We start from the raw sequence: 17962 nt of genomic DNA on the forward strand, positions 1-17962 counted from the left end.
CGTCTCTGGGCCCAGTCCTTCAAGATACCAAACACCCTTGTTCCCACTTAAATTGACAGTGCTCGAGACCTGGTCTTTGGCCCGTTCACACCCATTCAAGGCTCCAGAAGAGATCAACAAGGCAGTCTGCGAACATTATCAAAAGCAACACAGAGATGACTGTTCACAATACTGTTACCTGGTGACACCACACTATTGCATATCTATCTGCAAGCTCTTATAATAATCCAACACCTTTGTTCTAAATGGGAAGCAACAACTCATGACAACCCGGCCTATCAAGAAAACTCATTGGAAATCTTCTGAGGTGATATCATGATGCTAAAATTAACGCAGTTCCCCACATGCACCATTTTACCAACGCTGATGATGACCAAATCTGAACTTTGAGTTGCATCTAGACTTATCAAAGCTCCTGTAAAGGTGGTTATGAGACGGCAAATCAAAGGCTTTGTGAAAATGGTAGCCCAATGGTCTCCCTTACTGCATGAGATACTTGGCACAGTGCTAATACTATGGGAATATTTTCTCTGTTTCTGCATAACACTGCTAGGACAATTTTGGTACAACTACTCTCCCCACTTGTAGCATTTCAGTACGTGCATATAGATTTCTTGGGAAACAGATCTGCAGTTGGTTCACAGCACATTTCATTACCATGTACAGACCCTGAGAGGGAAGCCAGAGTAGACCATTACCTTTGCTAGTTCAAAGTCTCAATCTGATACTCTGGTATAGACTCAGTAGCATCATTTCAAGAGTAGGCTATGAAGCTTTTGGTAAGGGTAGAATCTCGTCCACGACAAACAAAGTTAATAATTGTTGCTTGACATCCAATGCTTGAAAGTGGGGCATACACAGAACAAAAACATTTAAATGATGCACTGTTTCAGTATTAAGATTTAACAATCTGGTGCTGAATATGCTGCAGTATAAATAGTGCCTGGACTCGGATCCAGTAAAGTAACACACAGCACTCATTCACAGTATCATATGTCTCCAGAGCTGGCTCCTCAAGCCATATTCCACTTGCCAAGGAAAGCTGTTTTTCTGAAGGGGATAGTTTACTTCATGTTATCTCTGGAGACAATGAGAAGTACACATAGTACAGCATACATTAGTCATGAAATGAGCATCAAGGGTCCACTGAGTGAAACACATGCTAGTGAAACAGTTTAGCTGCCAACTTCCCTTGCCCCTTCTAATACCATGTAATAATTTAACACAAAGTCACCTGAAAAATCCAGAAATCTATATCAGCTTCGCAGAACACTGGCCTTCCTATTTTTGATCACTTCAAGTTTCCATATAACTGAAAAAATAAGCATCATATGTGCCCTATAAGTCACATCTACATTGGTCACATTTTACAAGAGGCTGTATTCTTCATTCAGTTACAGGAACCTCCGTGAGAGAATACCATCTCCAAGTGTTTGGTGCTGGCAGCGCTGGAGAGACAAAAAGGCAGTAGAGGTCACTGGAGTTTGCAAGGAGTTGTCCCAGCCTGGGAAAGTTCAAAGCAAAACCACAGGCCAAAGCATCATGGGAAATACTCTATAAATCACTTTACAGGAAATGTCTGCTACTACTGGTAGTTAGATAGATTTTTCTATCCTTCTCTACAGTTGGAAAGGAAACTCTTTTGGCTGGAATTAGACAAACACAGGTGTTACCCTAATGCCTGGGCATGTTAACACCTACTGTGAGTCCTTTACACCTTGTTACAGCACTGCTGATGCACGCTATTATTGCAGACGGTGTGATTTGATGGGTGACATTTTTTAAAATATATCTGGAGTTAGTCCCTAGGCTAGCCAGAAGCCATGATTTCCATCCAGCACTTCAGCGGGCTCCACAGGGGGTTCCGTTCACGGCACTGTAGCTGCATTTAAGGCATCTGTTGTGTTGCAGGTGGGATGTGGGTGCCGGCTTGTTTAAGCACGCCAGTTCTCTTTCTCTCAAATAACTTTCCATCAGGATTTGAGCAGCACATACAGTCATAGTTTGGCTAGAGGCTCCCTTCTCATTTGTTCCCACTCTCAAGGGGTTTTTAATGCGACATTCATCATAATAGGTGAACGCAAGGATAGCTAGGCATAATCTTCCTAGATACATACCTTAATGGCCTAATTTCCAGTTTTTAAGGTTGTGGTCTTTAATTATGCAACTTCACTTGTATCATATAGAGTTTTTATCTTGTATTGAGCCCGAAGGGTAATCAAACCCCTGCAGCTGGCGTGGGTCAGCTGACTCCGACTCATGGGCTCAGGCTCCAAGGCTGTAAAATTGCAGTGGAGATGTTTAGGCTCAGACTGGAGACCAAACTCTGGGATCCCACAAGAGAGGAGGGTCCCTGAGCCCGGACTCCAGCCTAAGCCTGAATGTCTACGCTGCAATTTTACAGTCCTGCAGTGTGAAGCCTGTCAGTTGACAAGGACTAGCCGGGAGTATATTCAATTGCAGCGGAGGCATACCCTGTGAGACTTAGAGAGAGTGGGAGAATCAGTGAGGCACTTTATAAATGATTACTGAACAAATACTCTATTTTAAACAGGAACAACATTCCTCCTTCCTTAATACTGTTTGAGGAAGAGATGCAGCAGAACTCTCAAGAAATCTGTTGGCAGATCCTTTTATGACTTCACAACCTTTTCCCATTAACTAATTCAATCACTCATTCACAAACCAATGACCCCTTTGGGGCTCTTTTTGTGGAGTGTTGGCAAACAGTGCACAAATGCTAATTGCCAGGAGTTTATTCACTAAGTTACTAGGTCAAGCTGAGGAGATTTTGAGGCCTTGCCAACAGGGAGGAACCACCTGTGTCCTGGAACAACCTTCAAAAACTGACCTTTAAATGGTTTGGTGTGAAACCGCCCATTAAAGGAGGCCAAAAAAAAAAAATCTTTTAAATGGTTTTGTCTGAAGAACATTTTTCAACAACTGTTTTTAAGAAGTTATTCTCCCTCCACTCTGTTTGGCTGAAGGCAGGTCTACACTATGGCAGTGATCGATGCTCTGAGATCAATCCATCAGCAGTTGATTTAGCTGGTCTAGTAAAGACCCACCAAATCGACTGCAGATTGCTCTCCAGTCGACCCCTGTACTCTACCCCTGACAAGAAGAGTAAGGTAAGTCAACGGGAGACTTTCTCCCGTCAACCCCCCGAGGTGTAGAACCCGCGGTAACTCGACCTAAGGTACGTCGACTCCAGCTACGTTATTCACGAAGCTGGAGTTGAGTAGCGTATGTCGACTTACCATGGTAGTGAAGACATAGCCTCAGATGTGTTAGCCGGAGCATTTTCAAGATTAGCTCCTGAAAACCGTTGCCCTCTGTAGACAGACCCTCTCATAAGCTTGATTTTCAAAAATGTTGCCATCTCTTCCTTGAACAAGATTCATTACTGATCAGCATCGCAGACTGAAGAACAGAGGAATGATAAGGATATAGATTCATAGATGCATAGATATTTAGGTCAGAAGGGACCATTATGATCATCTAGTCTGACCTCCTGCACAACGCAGGCCACAGAATTTCACCCACCACTCCTACAAAAAAACCTCACACCTATATCTGTGCTACTGAAGTCCTCAAATCGTAGTTTAAAGACTTCAAGGAGCAGAGAATCCTCCAGCAAGTGACCCGTGCCCCATGCTACAGAGGAAGGCGAAAAACCTCCAGGGCCTCTTCCAATCTGCCCTAGAGGAAAATTCCTTCCCGACCCCAAATATGGCGATCAGCTAAACCCTGAGCATATGGGAAGATTCATCAGCCAGATACTACAGAAAATTCTTTCCTGGGTAACTCAGATCTCACCCCATCTAATAGCCCATCATAGGCCATTGGACCCATTTATGAATATTTAATTACCAAAACCATGTTATCCCATCATACCATCTCCTCCATAAACTTATCGAGTTTAATCTTAAAGCCAGATAGATCTTTTGCCCCCACTGCTTCCCTTGGAAGGCTATTCCAAAACTTCACTCCTCTGATGGTTAAAAACCTTCGTCTAATTTCTAGTCTAAATTTCCTAGTGGCCAGTTTATATCCATTTGTTCTTGTGTCCACATTGGTACTGATCTTAAATAATTCCTCTCCCTGCAGCCCCATTTTAAATTTGAATATCTCCTTTCACTCAGAAAGATCCCAAAGTACTTTAAATTCCATATAACAAGCACCACTGAAAATGCAGCCACTTGCAGAGGAGGGAGTGCCAACCAAAAGACCCTCTGTGGAGGGAGTGGCAATCTTGGCTTGACACTTGGTGCTCGACAAGCATGCAAAAAGCATTACAGTTTTTAAGGTCGCATCCAAAAGATTCATACTTGCCTTGGATTTCAATGTATTTAACCCACAAGAAAATGAAGGACTGACTCAATGCTATTAGGATTTGAACTTGTGAATGTATCTAAACATTTCAAAACTGCATCTTAAATCACTAAGCCACCTTACTAGGTATTTGCAAAAAGAAAAGGAGTCCTTGTGGCACCTTAGAGACTAACCAATTTATTTGAGCATGAGCTTTCGTGAGCTACAGCTCACTTCGCTGTAGCTCACGAAAGCTCATGCTCAAATAAATTGGTTAGTCTCTAAGGTGCCACAAGGACTCCTTTTCTTTTTGCGAATACAGACTAACACGGCTGTTACTCTGAAACCTTACTAGGTATTGCTTTTCTAGACCATTTACACAATTAGGGCTAGACCCTGGAACCCTCACTTACATGAATAGTCCTTTGAAGTTAATAGAGCTACTCATGGATTACTTAGATAAGAGTTGCAGGATCAAACCTTTAAAACTGGTCCACTTCCAAAATATCATTCACAACCAAACAGAACATATAGGCACCATACAACAGAACATCTCTTGTGCTATTGTTAATAGCTTCCTTCACATCTACCACATTTATTCCCAATTTTTTACATTTTATAGACTATGGACATACCTGAACAATATTTTTAAAGCATATTTGTAGTAAGTTTGCAAGTGATTAATGTAAACGATTTAAAGCGCTTTACATGCCAGAAGAGAGATTAAAGTCATATGGGTCAAATTAAGAAGATCATATACATTCCCACACACACACAAATTTTGCAGGTACAGAATGAAAATTCAACAATATTTAAAATAAAAAGTGAAGAGAGGAAAAGAATTCAGCATTCCTTGGTTAAAATAAAATAAAATACTGGCTCAGAAAGAAGAACCCTGGTTAATGAACACTGTGAAGGAGGGTATTTATCAACACTAACCGTGAAGGTTAGCTGATGCACAACACCAAACTTTTTCATTGTCTTCAGAATAAACAAATGCATCCCACAGAGACACACAAGGAGTGGAGGGTGTTAACCATCACTCCCCTTGTGGACTGAGACACTGGACCATCACCAGCTCCTTGCTTATACATTGAATATATCTCACACAGACCTTTGCTTCCGAGGATGCATGGTTCAGGGAACAACAGCATCACTTGCTGTAGTGATAGAAGTCTAATCAAACAAATAGTTTCTCTTTTAAACGAGGTCCTTTTTAACTGTTTTTCTTACCAGCACAATGTAAACTCAAGGGAAACTAGACATTAGCATTAATATCCAAATTCTTTTAAAATAAATAAATATTATATATATATCTATTATAACTTCCAGTTAAAGGCCATGAAACGCTGTCAATAAAACCCTGGGTCCTAGAATGATTGAGCCACAGAGTTGTTCGCAGTGGTGATGTAGCCATGTTGGTCCCAGGACGTTAGAGAGACAAAATGGATGAGGTAATATATTTTATTGGACCAACCTCTGTTGGTGAGAGACAAGCTTTTGAGCTAAACAAAGCTCTCCTTTCCCTAACCTGAGGAAAAGCTCTGTGTAGCTTGAAAGCTTGTCTGTCTCACCAAGAAAAGTTGGTCCAATAAAAGATATTATCTCACCCACCTTGTCCTCAACCTATTTACCACTGTGGACCGCATATGCAGCTTTCTGTGTGTTATGTGGGCCGCATCCACACTATATACTACCCCTATGGCCCTGAGGCTGTCACATGGGTCGCAGCTGTGCGCTGACTGGGCTGCAAGTGGCCTGTGGGTTGCCGGTTAAAAACCACTGCTCTAAGCCGTAGAGTCTCTGTTCACAGCATTACTTCTATTGCTGAAGAGACTGGTAGATTCTTGTGACACTGATTGCATCTGTTTACCGTCTTCAGAGCAGTCTTGTCCCTATGCTATAGCAGGTAATTTACTGTTGTTCAGACGTGCTTTCTTAAAGAAATTTAAAACTTCCTGTCCTATATAACAAGTACATAGAATTATTTATCCATAAATTAGTTCACAGGAAATCACTATCCTGCAGTATATAATAACTCAGCCTGTATTTCTAACCTGTGGCCTGGTTGTAGTACATCATCAGTGCATAGCAGCATAAAGGCTGCTGTAGTTACTGTTGTTAAACCATTGCAGGGAACGACTTTTCAAGCAGAAAGGAGAAAGTGAGCAATGGGGCACATTTTTTTAAACTGATTGTATTAATTTTTGTATTATATTATATTACTGAGCTGCTTCTTCAAGTTTTTATACCAATTGAACAGATTTTGTACTGCGTTTGGAGTCTGTTACATGGGGGGGCCTACATTTTTCTATTGAATTTGAATCAGTGATACATTGGGGTGAGAACAGATGGAAAAAATAATCAGTATAATTCTCCTTTGCACTTCCAAAACACCTTTCAGCTGAGGATCCCAAAGCACTTTATAAAACATTAATTAATTAAGCCTCATAAGGCTTAATTGTCCCTATGAGGCAAGCAGCATTATCCCTTTGACATACTGGTGATTTAGTGATTGAAAGTACACAATAAACATAATCCTATGTTTATACCAATACAAAAGAAACCCCCCCCTCACTTCAGACCATAATAAATAATTCAGTGAGAGAACAGGAATAAACTCTGTGATTATGTTGTGATGTACACATCCACAAATCAACAGGAACACCCACACCTCTTGAATGATTAACACTCCATCTCAGTTGACTAGACATGTACAACTTTAGGTTGCGAACAAAAAGGTGACCTTCATTTGAAAGGCATGTGTTTGACACTAGCTTTACCTGCAGCTATGGGGGCGAGAGTGTGCTTTTTAAAACTACGCACACAATAATATATAAGTGTAAGTGGAATTCTACAGTGAAAATAGCATGCATCATGCAGACAGTCAGTTTAGATGATCATGCTGGTCCTTTCCAGCCTTAAGAATCTACACTAATGTGGCTATTTTACATAGATGCAATTATATAAAATTATATATATTTGTAGAAAAGTGTCAGTAGAAGATCGCTAGTGTTATACGGTTCAATTATTGAACTTTAGACTGCTTTCAGGGATGAAAATAGCTTTTCTATATGGTCCTCTGCTAGGACTTTTAATTTTTTGAGTGCTAGTTTTGTTCATTCCCCTCCTCCTGAATACACTGTATTGAAGTATTTGACTTGAATAACATACACTGAACAGTCTGATGCCTTGTAATTCTATATACGGACTTTATATGTTGTTGCATAGAGGTTTTGTCTCGTGTAATAGATGCTGCTTCACATTTGGGAAACGTTATGTTAGAACCCTGACTTTTATTAGATTAATTTAATATAGTCACTAAGTAACTAGACTAAATTAATAAAGACTTCACTGAAAGAAAGAGAACAGAATTATTCTGCAAATTCAATAAAACTTCCTAAAACTGGTTATTTTAGAAGCCTTTATTTAATTTTCAAAACTCCCATTCTTTTTGAAAAACTGCCAAAATATTGTTCAGGATATGGAAAAAAACCATGTCTGATGTTCAGTTATTTATTTCATGAGATTGTTATTTAAACTGTTATACAAGGGAACATAACAAATGGTGATGGGGATTGGATTGCTGAAATATCTGTTCAGATTTTTTTGTATGTCAGTTTCTCCTGTTCATAAGAGTACTTGCTGGTACGATATTTTCCTTTTAGCATTTCTGAGATAAGTTTGTCCTTAGCTTGGACCAAGGTGAAGGACTGCAAGAATGAGAAAGAAATGCCTTTCTCTCCCTCTCATTTCTTTTGTGTGACACAGAGAAAACTTTTCCTCTAAAGCACCTTGTCAAAGGCATGAAACTAAGATCTTTTGAACAATCAAAAAGCATGATGGACAATCTACTGTCATCATATTATACTGATATTAGTAGATGCCTTTGATAACTCACATTAGCTCAGTGCCTCAACTTCCTTCCAAAGGGAAGGAGCTACACTCAATGACAACCTAAAAAAATAGGCTTGCCTCTCATACCTTGCCATGGAACTAGACTTGTTTCCACCAATATTTTTCAGTTCCTCAGTGTCAGGCCCAGATTGCCGCACTAGTGTAATACCTATTACGTACAACATGCTGCATCTTCCTCATTTTCACAGCTGTCTTTTGGGCACTCTCTGTTTTCTACATTTACGGTCTTTCAGGCCTGGTCCCAGGATGGGCTGAGTTCCCTCAACCCTGATTGCTGGGAGCAACAGATGTACAGCACCTCTTGGAGTCAGGGCCTCATGGGAGCAGTGGCCATTAGCATCCAAATTCATCATATGTTTTGTTCAGAGACTCAGGCTGCTATTTAATAACAGTTCCTGATGGTCTTGCTTTGGAGCATTTGAATCAGTCAGCACATTCCTGGGACACTACGTTGCTTTCTTCCCCTTCGTATTATACAATTGCACTTTCTTTAATAGCAACTTGTCAGCAGTATGATGCCCAGAAGGTCCCATGTTATATAGCTCTACATTCTGCCCTCAATGATAACCACGCAAACCTAATGACCTGCAAGGTGCTGCCTGGGGGTAAATGAAGATAGAATTTTGCCCTGGCCTTTTTATTTTAATCTTCAACCGTTTACTGTCAACAAGATGCAGAATACAGTTAAAACAATGTGGCTACCTTTCCCTCTTACATTCAGGAGAACATGGGATCCTGAATGTACAGTCTTTGAGATCGTCACAGGTCCTAGCATTCAAAGCCTTGGAAAAGTCCTTTTTTAGATTTTACAATTAATTTGTGGTTTAGAAGGGCAGAGACAGCAGAGAATTTTTCCCCTCCCTTTTTTGGGGGGAAGAGGATTGTTTTTCTTCGGGGAAGAAGAAATTATTGATTAAAAAAAAAATTCTAGATGTTTTCAAAGAGCTCCAAACAATTCCCTCATCTGTACTGCCCAATGCAATGTTACACCAAAAATCTCATGTAGAAAAGAGATCCATTCAGCAGTAAAACGCACTAACATTGTACTGCAGTTTAATATTTTTGAACACTTTTTTATGTTATAAATGAGCATTATTAATAGGCATTGTGGAGGCGAATAGGTCTAAAACTGAATCCACTGACATTGTTTTGACTCCTTTAAGGGAACAATACTCCTATGAATCCAAATATACTGCCTGTTCACAGCAATAGAACTATATGGAGAGAAGAAAGCAAGGCCAAGATTGCAGAGATAAAATTACCAGACTGTCTTTCTATAGAGGCAGCCAGAACTATAACTAAGACTTCAACAGCCCTCAGTTCTTGAGAATAAGATGATGTACAAGCTCAGGAAGAAGCAGTGTAAAAGAAAACCTACTTTAATACACTGGTGAAAATTTAGGCCTATGTAGCTTGATGGAGTCCCTTTAAAAGCAAAATGCAAAGGGGGTTTTCCACAAAATCACTTTTTTTCCCCTTACTTGCTCCCCACCCTGCACCCCTTTCTTTTTTAAAAACATTAGAAATTCAGCTCTTGTATTCCCTATTTCTTCTGGGAAGTGATATGAACGACTGAAGAATTGGTAGGGTGATGTCATAAGCACCAAGGAAGAGGAATATGAACAACTGAGTGTGCAAGGATGTTTTGGGTTTTGGTTTTTTATCTTTGCCTGACTGCTTAGAATTATGACTGTTTCCACCTATTTAACTCAAACGCCTGACACTCAGCTGGGGAAAAGTTCTCTTGCTAATGATATAATACCTCAACCCCTTCAATTAAGCTCTGAATCCACTATGAGACCTTTCATGACCTTGAGAAAACAATGTACCTAATATTTGCAGCTAAAATCAAAACAAAAACAAGCAAGATTTTTTTTTTAAGTCTTTGGACCTTCCTCATACCTCGCAATGTAACAAAAACAAAGGGCATAAATCCAATTTTCCTTGGTAGATTGATTAGTATTAGAAAAGTATACAGAATCGAATCCTTAAAATGTGCAGTATTTCTTTTCAAAATATTGTTAAATTGATCCTGTTGCCAGAACTCCAGTTTGAAAGTATTTTTAAGCTTTCAGAAATGTGACAGTAAGTTCAATATTAACTCTACAGGCTGATTTTTCCTTCACCAAATCCCACTTTAAAAAGGGCTTATACTCTGATTCCTCTCCTTCTCTCCCCACTTTTCTTCCAAGGAATTGCAAAATACTTCTAAATTTAGGATAACTATAAATAAATTTCTGATGGTTATTGGGCTCAACTACATTGGGATTCATATCAAACAAAAAGAGAAAAAGGTTGCAGATCACTGCCAGAGGTGATGACTTAATGCAACCAGTAATTGTACCTAGCATCAAAAAAAGCAGCTCCAGTTATATTGTGGGTGCTCTCCCACTACATTGGCCCCCATTTTCTCCCAGCACTACCTTTATCTTCTTGGCAACGTCCATTCTGCCACCTTTGTGTTTAAAAACGATGAGTCAGGTGACTAAACATGATGAACGGACTTAAAAAAAAATCATGGTTATGTTTGGGGGGGGGTTACATGATAAATTTGGGGTCATTTTTATTTACCTTCAGGTCTTTGAGCCTTTAGATTACACTCAGGTCATGTTGTTAAGCTTTTCTCCAAAACTATGAGGGCTGGAAACTTACTGTTGTGTTTCTTTAAATGAAAGCTCAGAGTCTTATGTAATCACAGGATTCCAGGAGCTGGGGCTTTATGAAAAACAATAAATATTACAAGACTCCAAATAAGATTAAAAGTGCTGGCAGCACTGCCTGTCCCTTGTGCAATGGTGAAGGGCACTATTTCTTCATGAGGATTCAAGGCACCTACCTGAAACCCTTGGAGCTGCCAGCCAGAACAATGGTACTCTCAGGACCCCTTAGCTTGTGACAACATGGGCACTTTAAGTACCATGTATCATAAGGACCTCACCAGTGGTTCTTTGTGGAGAAGTTTTCCAGGTAAGATCATAGTGACAGGATCAATATTACCTTACAAGATATATTTCTGCAACAGCTTCCGTCTCTCCCTTCCTCTCTCCTTCTGCCCAAACGCAGGGGACGAGGGCTTATCCTCTTGGCATTGACCCTTCTTTCCCACACCACTTCCCACGCCAAATGCACAGAGCCACAAACCCATGAATATACTTCAGGGAAAAGAGGTAGAGGAGGTCAAATTGCCATTTCCAATCATCTACCCACATCCCTTCCAATTTTAGCCTATACTTGCCCAGTTTCTGGCTCCTCTGTATGTGGAAGGAAACCAGATGGTGTGGCCCAGTGTTGGTGGGTTACACCACGCTAAGATGTCCAGATGATGCCTTTCTCAGAAATGTGGCTCTATCACAGTAAGACCCCCAGGATCTAATAAGGATCTCATTTTACTGTGACGTACAACATCTGTCGTTGCAAATGATACCCATGGCATCCTGCACAGGCGATAACTGACTGAGGCCTACAGGTGTTACCAAATTAATAAATACTACAACTAAAGGTCCTACTACAGTATATATAATAAATAGTAAGTCTTTTTGCTGGTACCTGTTTCCACAGAGCTATTGGATGGCAGGGGACAATGGCTGTCTAGGCTGCATGTTTCCCAGAAAGACCATACAAACAAGCATAAAGTAAGTTCAATCACCTAAACAGACCCCTTTTCCTTGACCACATAAGAACCAGAGCAAACCTTTGCACCAGTGGGGCACCACACATGACAAACCAAAATACAAAGAGGAAGGCTCAGTTAGTTTGCTAGTGTTCACAGCATGATCGATTTGAAAGGTCAATCTGATTTATGCTCACATTGAAACTTCCGATAGCTATTCTCTGCACTTAGCACCACTGCACTCAGGTGGAGGGACACATGGTGCACCATGGGTATCTGTATGTTAATTTGAGGCTTTACTGTAGTGCCCCAAAATCTCTTGCATGTTAGGTGACTAAATGTTACTGGCTGCTTCACAGCAGTAGAGTCACAAAAGGCAGCTGGAAACTGCAGTCAGAGGTTTTTGAGAAGCTCTCACATTGGAAAGATGCCCCACAGTATCGCTTGAGGCATATAAAATAACTATTCAAAAAGACTAGGTGGAATAGTTCCTGCGTTGTTTCTAATAAATGTTTCTTCAAGAAAACCAAAAGAAGGGAAAGACAACAATCTGCATACATAAGGGCTACCCAGTAACTATTCCAAAGTCAAGAAAACCTTGAGTTATCTCCCACTTGAGAACTGGTTGCAAAAGTTTAAACTGGCAAACACCTTTAATACAAACCCTCCTCCTGGAGATTTTCCAACTTTGCTTCATCTCACTCTCATTTGAGGCTGCTTTTTACTCTCTTCCTGATTTTCTGTTTCCTTTTTGATTGGCAGCATGCATCAATGGTAAGTACCAAGCACACACATCTTAATGCACGGCCACAAATGTAACCAGATCTCATAGAAATTCCACCACTTCTTTCCACTTAAAAGCTGGTTTTATGGGAGATGAAAATCCAATGAGATTATCACTGATATAAAACAAAACCACTCTTGTTTTCCAGATTGCAAATGCTTTGGAAAAGAGTATCATTTGCTACATGTTTGTACAAGGCCTCGCACAATGAAGCCCCAGCCTGGGTGGCCTTCTCATACAATGACAATATAAATACAGAACACCTCCACCCAAAGAGATGGCAAAAATGCTCACTAAAATGATAGGTTTCAGAGTCGGGTGAGTCAATAAGAATCAATGGCAAATGCTGCTGTTTTCTCGGTACATGTTTTCTCTGTACCACGGGATTTAGGTGGGCATTTCACAATGAAATTTCACAAGTTGTTCAATGGCAGTTTGTTAAAAGGTATGTCTATGATGCAATTAAAAACCCATGGCTGGCCTGTGTCAGCTGGTGTGGGCTCACGATGCTCAGGCTAAGGGGCTGTTTAATTGTGGTGTAGATGTTCAGGCTCAGCCTGGAGCCCGGGCTCTAGGACCCTGCAAGGTGGGAGGCTCCCAGAGCTTGAGCTCCAGCCCAAGCCCAAATGCCTACACTGCAATTAAACAGCTCCATAGCCCAATTCAGCGGGCACAGGCCAATCACAGGTGTTGAAATGCAGCGTAGACATATCCAAAGAAACTGAAGCCCTGTCTAACCTTTACAGTATAGGCAGCGGGCTACTTTCTTCCTCTCTTATTCTTGGTGGGCCAACAATGCTGGCTTATCTTTCATCTCCTTTACTTATTCTGTAGTTAAATTAATTTTATTGCTTGTATAAAAACAACAGATTGACAGTCTGGGAGGCTGAATCCTTTTATTTGTCAGCTAAGGTGCAGAATGGGCAATGGCAGGGCAAACGTCTTCACGCATCCCTGCCAGTACGTCTCCAATACCTCCTCAAGGGTTAAGAGGGTAACTTGGTCTCTCCGAATCCTTAGCCTCTCTGTCGAGAATGCCCATCAAGGCTGCCAGTTAGTGCCAAATGAAGCAGGACCAGGCCCAACCTTTATTAAAGTAGAGGATTACGGTAATATATGGCAGACAAAGCCACACAATGGAACTGGTGAGATGCGGTTACAAAATGTGATTCCCCTGGACCCTCGTCCTGTACAAAGCAAAAATCTTCCTTTTATGTGTAGCTTCTTGGAAATATATGAACACATTTTTCTGCTCCAAAGATGGAGCACAGAGAAGATACATCAGAGTTTGGATAAACTTTCCCAGTCCCGAATGAGAACTCACTCTCCTCTTACTGTGGAAGAGTCATTCTGCCACTGGTCAGATCCTATTCACCCACCAATCACGTGCCACATAATTTTCAGCTTCCTTTTCTCTTCCCACCCACCCACACCAAACTTCTTTTGTCTCATAATTCTGGCCAGCCACCTCCAAAAAGCACAACAATAATAATCCCCAAACCTCAAACCTCTAACACCTCCTCCTCCCACCCCAAAGGCAAAGAATTATACTCTATTAGAGTGAGTCACAACTTTTCTTCCCATCCCGCTACTGGGCACATTGTCCTTAAAGTAACAATTTAAATCCAGGACAAACAGACGTTAGCCAGACCTCAGTGTGTCTAACCTACTGGGATCAGCGAGGGAGCCTCTTAAAATAACAGCCGTGATTTATCTGTGACACAGGTGACCAAATTTTCCCCCATAGAGGGATGCAAAGGCAAATTGTCAGAAGCCTGAGGGTGTCACTTAATTTGTGCAAAATAGAGTAGTCTGTATAATAGGGCAATACAACACACTGAGACTACCAAACGCAGTACGTGGCAGGGCTGCCCTCTGGGATTAAAGTCGAATATTGCATGCTGGTATATGCAGTCTCCACAGGACAAATCTGCACATTAAAGTTACATGCCACGTTGGAGAAATCTACAGGCCGTATTTAACCTACAGGCTGCACTTGGCCTACCCAAAATTAAAAAGTAATGAACATTTCATTTTTTCATCAACACAGTCCATTTTGATTTGCTACCATAGCAAGCATATCTTTTAAATACAATTTCCCGTGGTCAGATTTTATATATATAATTGTTTGAAGGAATAAATATTTTACATAAAATTTGTAATGTCTTTAGTAGCTGCAAATATTGTACACACATATATATAAAGAAGTCAGGAAGGGCTGTTTCATTTACTGGTTCTCCGGTATTTGCACAATGACATACTAAGATAGCAAACACTGTACAGAAGTTGATATATTAAAATAAAAGCTGAATTTAAATTAGGAGGAAAAACAGTACATTTATTTTTAGGTTTTGTAAAACCCTTTTTCCTCCCCCACCAAACCGACATTTTTATCTTACCGACTAGACAGTTTTCCATTAATATATATTTACATTTTGCAGGATAATGGTATCTCTATTCTTTTTCTATTTTTATATATAAATAAACCTTTCAATGCCTTTATGCACACAGATAGTGAAACTATAGGTGTGTATATCACCAAGATGAGTAACATGCAAAATGTAAATCAAAAGCCTAAATGCTGAAAGTTACATTCCATTTTTTTCAGTTCCTTCTCCTATAATATTGTACGGTTTCCTTAGTGACACCAATAAGGAATTTTATTCAGACATGTATTTTAACCCTAACAGTCTCCTATTGATGCTAGTTCAGATTAGATGTATTCTACTGCATGAAGAAGATGAAGTCATTACTTCTGCTATGGGAAATGATCTTTTATCCCATTCTGAGCCTTCCTCAAGCCATCACACTGTACACAAGAATGATACTCTTTCTGGATAGCTCTTTGGTAGAGCGGATCAGTTGCCTCAGGTGACTAGAAATGCTGAGTCTAAATGGGTTGACTACGATTCCAAATATAATCATCAGCCACATTGCTAATGAGACAAGCAGAGCCCAACACCAGGTTAATTGTAATAAGCAATAATCTAAATTAAACTGGCTGACATTCAAATCAAGGTACCATTTAAACAAGGCTTTTCAAATGAAAACTAATCTCAGGAATTTATTTGCCTGTTCAGTACTGGATTCAAACTTTTTTTAAAATCCTGCCTCTTCCCCTCCAAGGAACCAAAGTAATTATTTTTAATAGAGTGGCATATGTTAGACAAAAATACCGAGGGAGGCGGGGGCTTCATTCCACTCAAAGCCCCTGTGCACTTTTTGCTTGTATGATCATACATCTGAGCTTGGATCCTATTACAACCAAAGTTCTATTTGAAATCATGGCTATTAGTTGATGAGAAATCCTTCACTGGACAGGCCTGAAACAGGAGCAGCACAGGGGACCTTGCAGCAGTAAGAAGTACAGTGGAAGCAATATTACAAAGAAAAAGTTCACAAGTGCTTGAGAGATGGCTCAAGTGGAGTTAAAGATCACTTGGCTTTGGTTCTATTTTGGGGACACAGCAGCCCCAGCGTAGCAAAAGAAATGGAAGCAACTTTCTTCTTTCTGATGCTTTCCCCCGGGAAGGTCCTCATGAAATACTGACTTTCCCCTGCTATGATAATGACCCGTCTGCTGTGATGTGACTAGGGTTCCCATCACAGACTGCCTTAGAAATGATTACTATACCGTTAATTGTGAGAAGAAAAGAATTTAAGTGGCAACTCAAACTGCCACAGCCAATAGCTCCAAGATAATTGTTACTTGCTTTAATTAAAACAGTGTACATTATTTAGAGAAAGGTTTAAAAATACCACCGCGGAGACCAGTCCAGGATATAATTCCACATGGGGGAATCTGTATAATTTTGGTTGTAACCACAGAGGAAAAAATGTATAATTTAAGACAGAAATTATTCACTTACCCTGCACAGCTAGTATAAAAAAAGTGTATTCATTTAATACGAATGAATGCTGTGGGTGTACTTACAGTGTTTTATAAGTCTGCTTATCCAAAAAGAAAGAATGCAACATTTATGGAAAAACATTTCTCTACTCAATTAACCTTTTTTTATTTTAAAATCATTTTGATTCTTTGTGATTTGTAGGCTAAAGATAAGTCACGTTGTTGATAAAAGAACAGATAGCCACATTTTAAAGCATTCAATCCTCCTTTCCAAAGCTCAGTACTAGGGACCAGAGAGAATATGTGGGCACTCAAAACTCCTAAGTTTAACCTCGAACTTGAGATTTGTTTAACAGAGATGATACAGTGAAAAATTTCTCAACTAAATAATGTTAAATGAAACACACACAAAAAATCACTATAGCAAATAATATGAATGCTGATACTGTCAAATAAAAACTATGAAACAGCAGAAATCTTGGCTCTGCCTTTAATGAGATTCTACAAAAAGTGTTCTTCCATGCATAACTCAATGAGCGGAAACTAGTGAATAACTATAAATGCCTTAGTTTAAACGGTAACTGGCAAATATCATGCCATAGAAAGCACCTTCAGCCAGGGTTGGCCCAGTTCCAGTTGACTATGCTGACCTGAGCTAGTCTGAAAAATGTTTTTAATTTTTGAGACCTTCTGATCAGCTCTACTCTAATGATTTTTCAGAGTCAGCTCGTACAATGTACCTGCAAAACCCTCACACTTGCGCCTGCTAAACTGAATGATGGCACATGCACACGGCTACTGTGGGCAGTAATCCAACTCACGTGCAAATGACCATTTGAACATGCTTATATCAGTTTTGCAAACCAGCTGGATGAACGGAAATACTCCTGATTTGCAGGCATAACCCACTGAGCCCAGTTTAGAAAAGCTGACCCCTGAAAGCCCCCAAAAAGCCCCCTAAAAGCCCCCATCTTTGGAGCTGATGCCAGCACACTCAAAACGCCTCCAGAGATTCTGAGGAGACGCATCAGAAAGGCAGTTCCACTGACCTCCAATGGACTGCAGCATGCACTCTCCTTACCTTCCCCTCTCCTCCCCTCTGACAGCTCAGCTTGCTGCCCAACATGGAAGAAGCAGCAGCCATGGCCCTGTCCTTACACTGCTCCATTCACTCTGAGGAGTCTACTGCCTATGGCTGCAGAGGGTGCGAGGGCTGGGTCTGTAACTGGCCCTGGCACAGAGGGGTGGGAGGCCCTTGTGCACCTGTAATAGACCAGCAACACTAACCACCGGCGACTTGCCGAAGACACACAGCAAGTCAGAGGCAGAGTTGGGAACGGGACCTGGGTCTCCTGACTACCTGTCTTGTGCTCTAGCCATTAGACCAGCTATTGTTGTGCTCTTGTTGTGCTATTTTCATTTACAGATGGACACAAGGAGGAGAATGTTCCATTCCCAACATCAGCAGCAATCACATCACACTGAA

General features: G+C 40.6%; 1 protein-coding gene across 1 annotated transcript in view; it reads right to left on the reverse strand.

The window, feature by feature from the left end:
- Positions 1-17962, reverse strand: part of SATB2 (SATB homeobox 2) — a 156292-nt gene that overhangs the window by 89485 nt on the left and 48845 nt on the right. The gene's annotated exons all lie outside the window — the stretch shown is intronic.

Source organism: Eretmochelys imbricata, chromosome 11 (assembly GCF_965152235.1).
Source record: "Eretmochelys imbricata isolate rEreImb1 chromosome 11, rEreImb1.hap1, whole genome shotgun sequence".
In the NCBI taxonomy this organism is placed as follows: domain Eukaryota; kingdom Metazoa; phylum Chordata; order Testudines; family Cheloniidae; genus Eretmochelys; species Eretmochelys imbricata.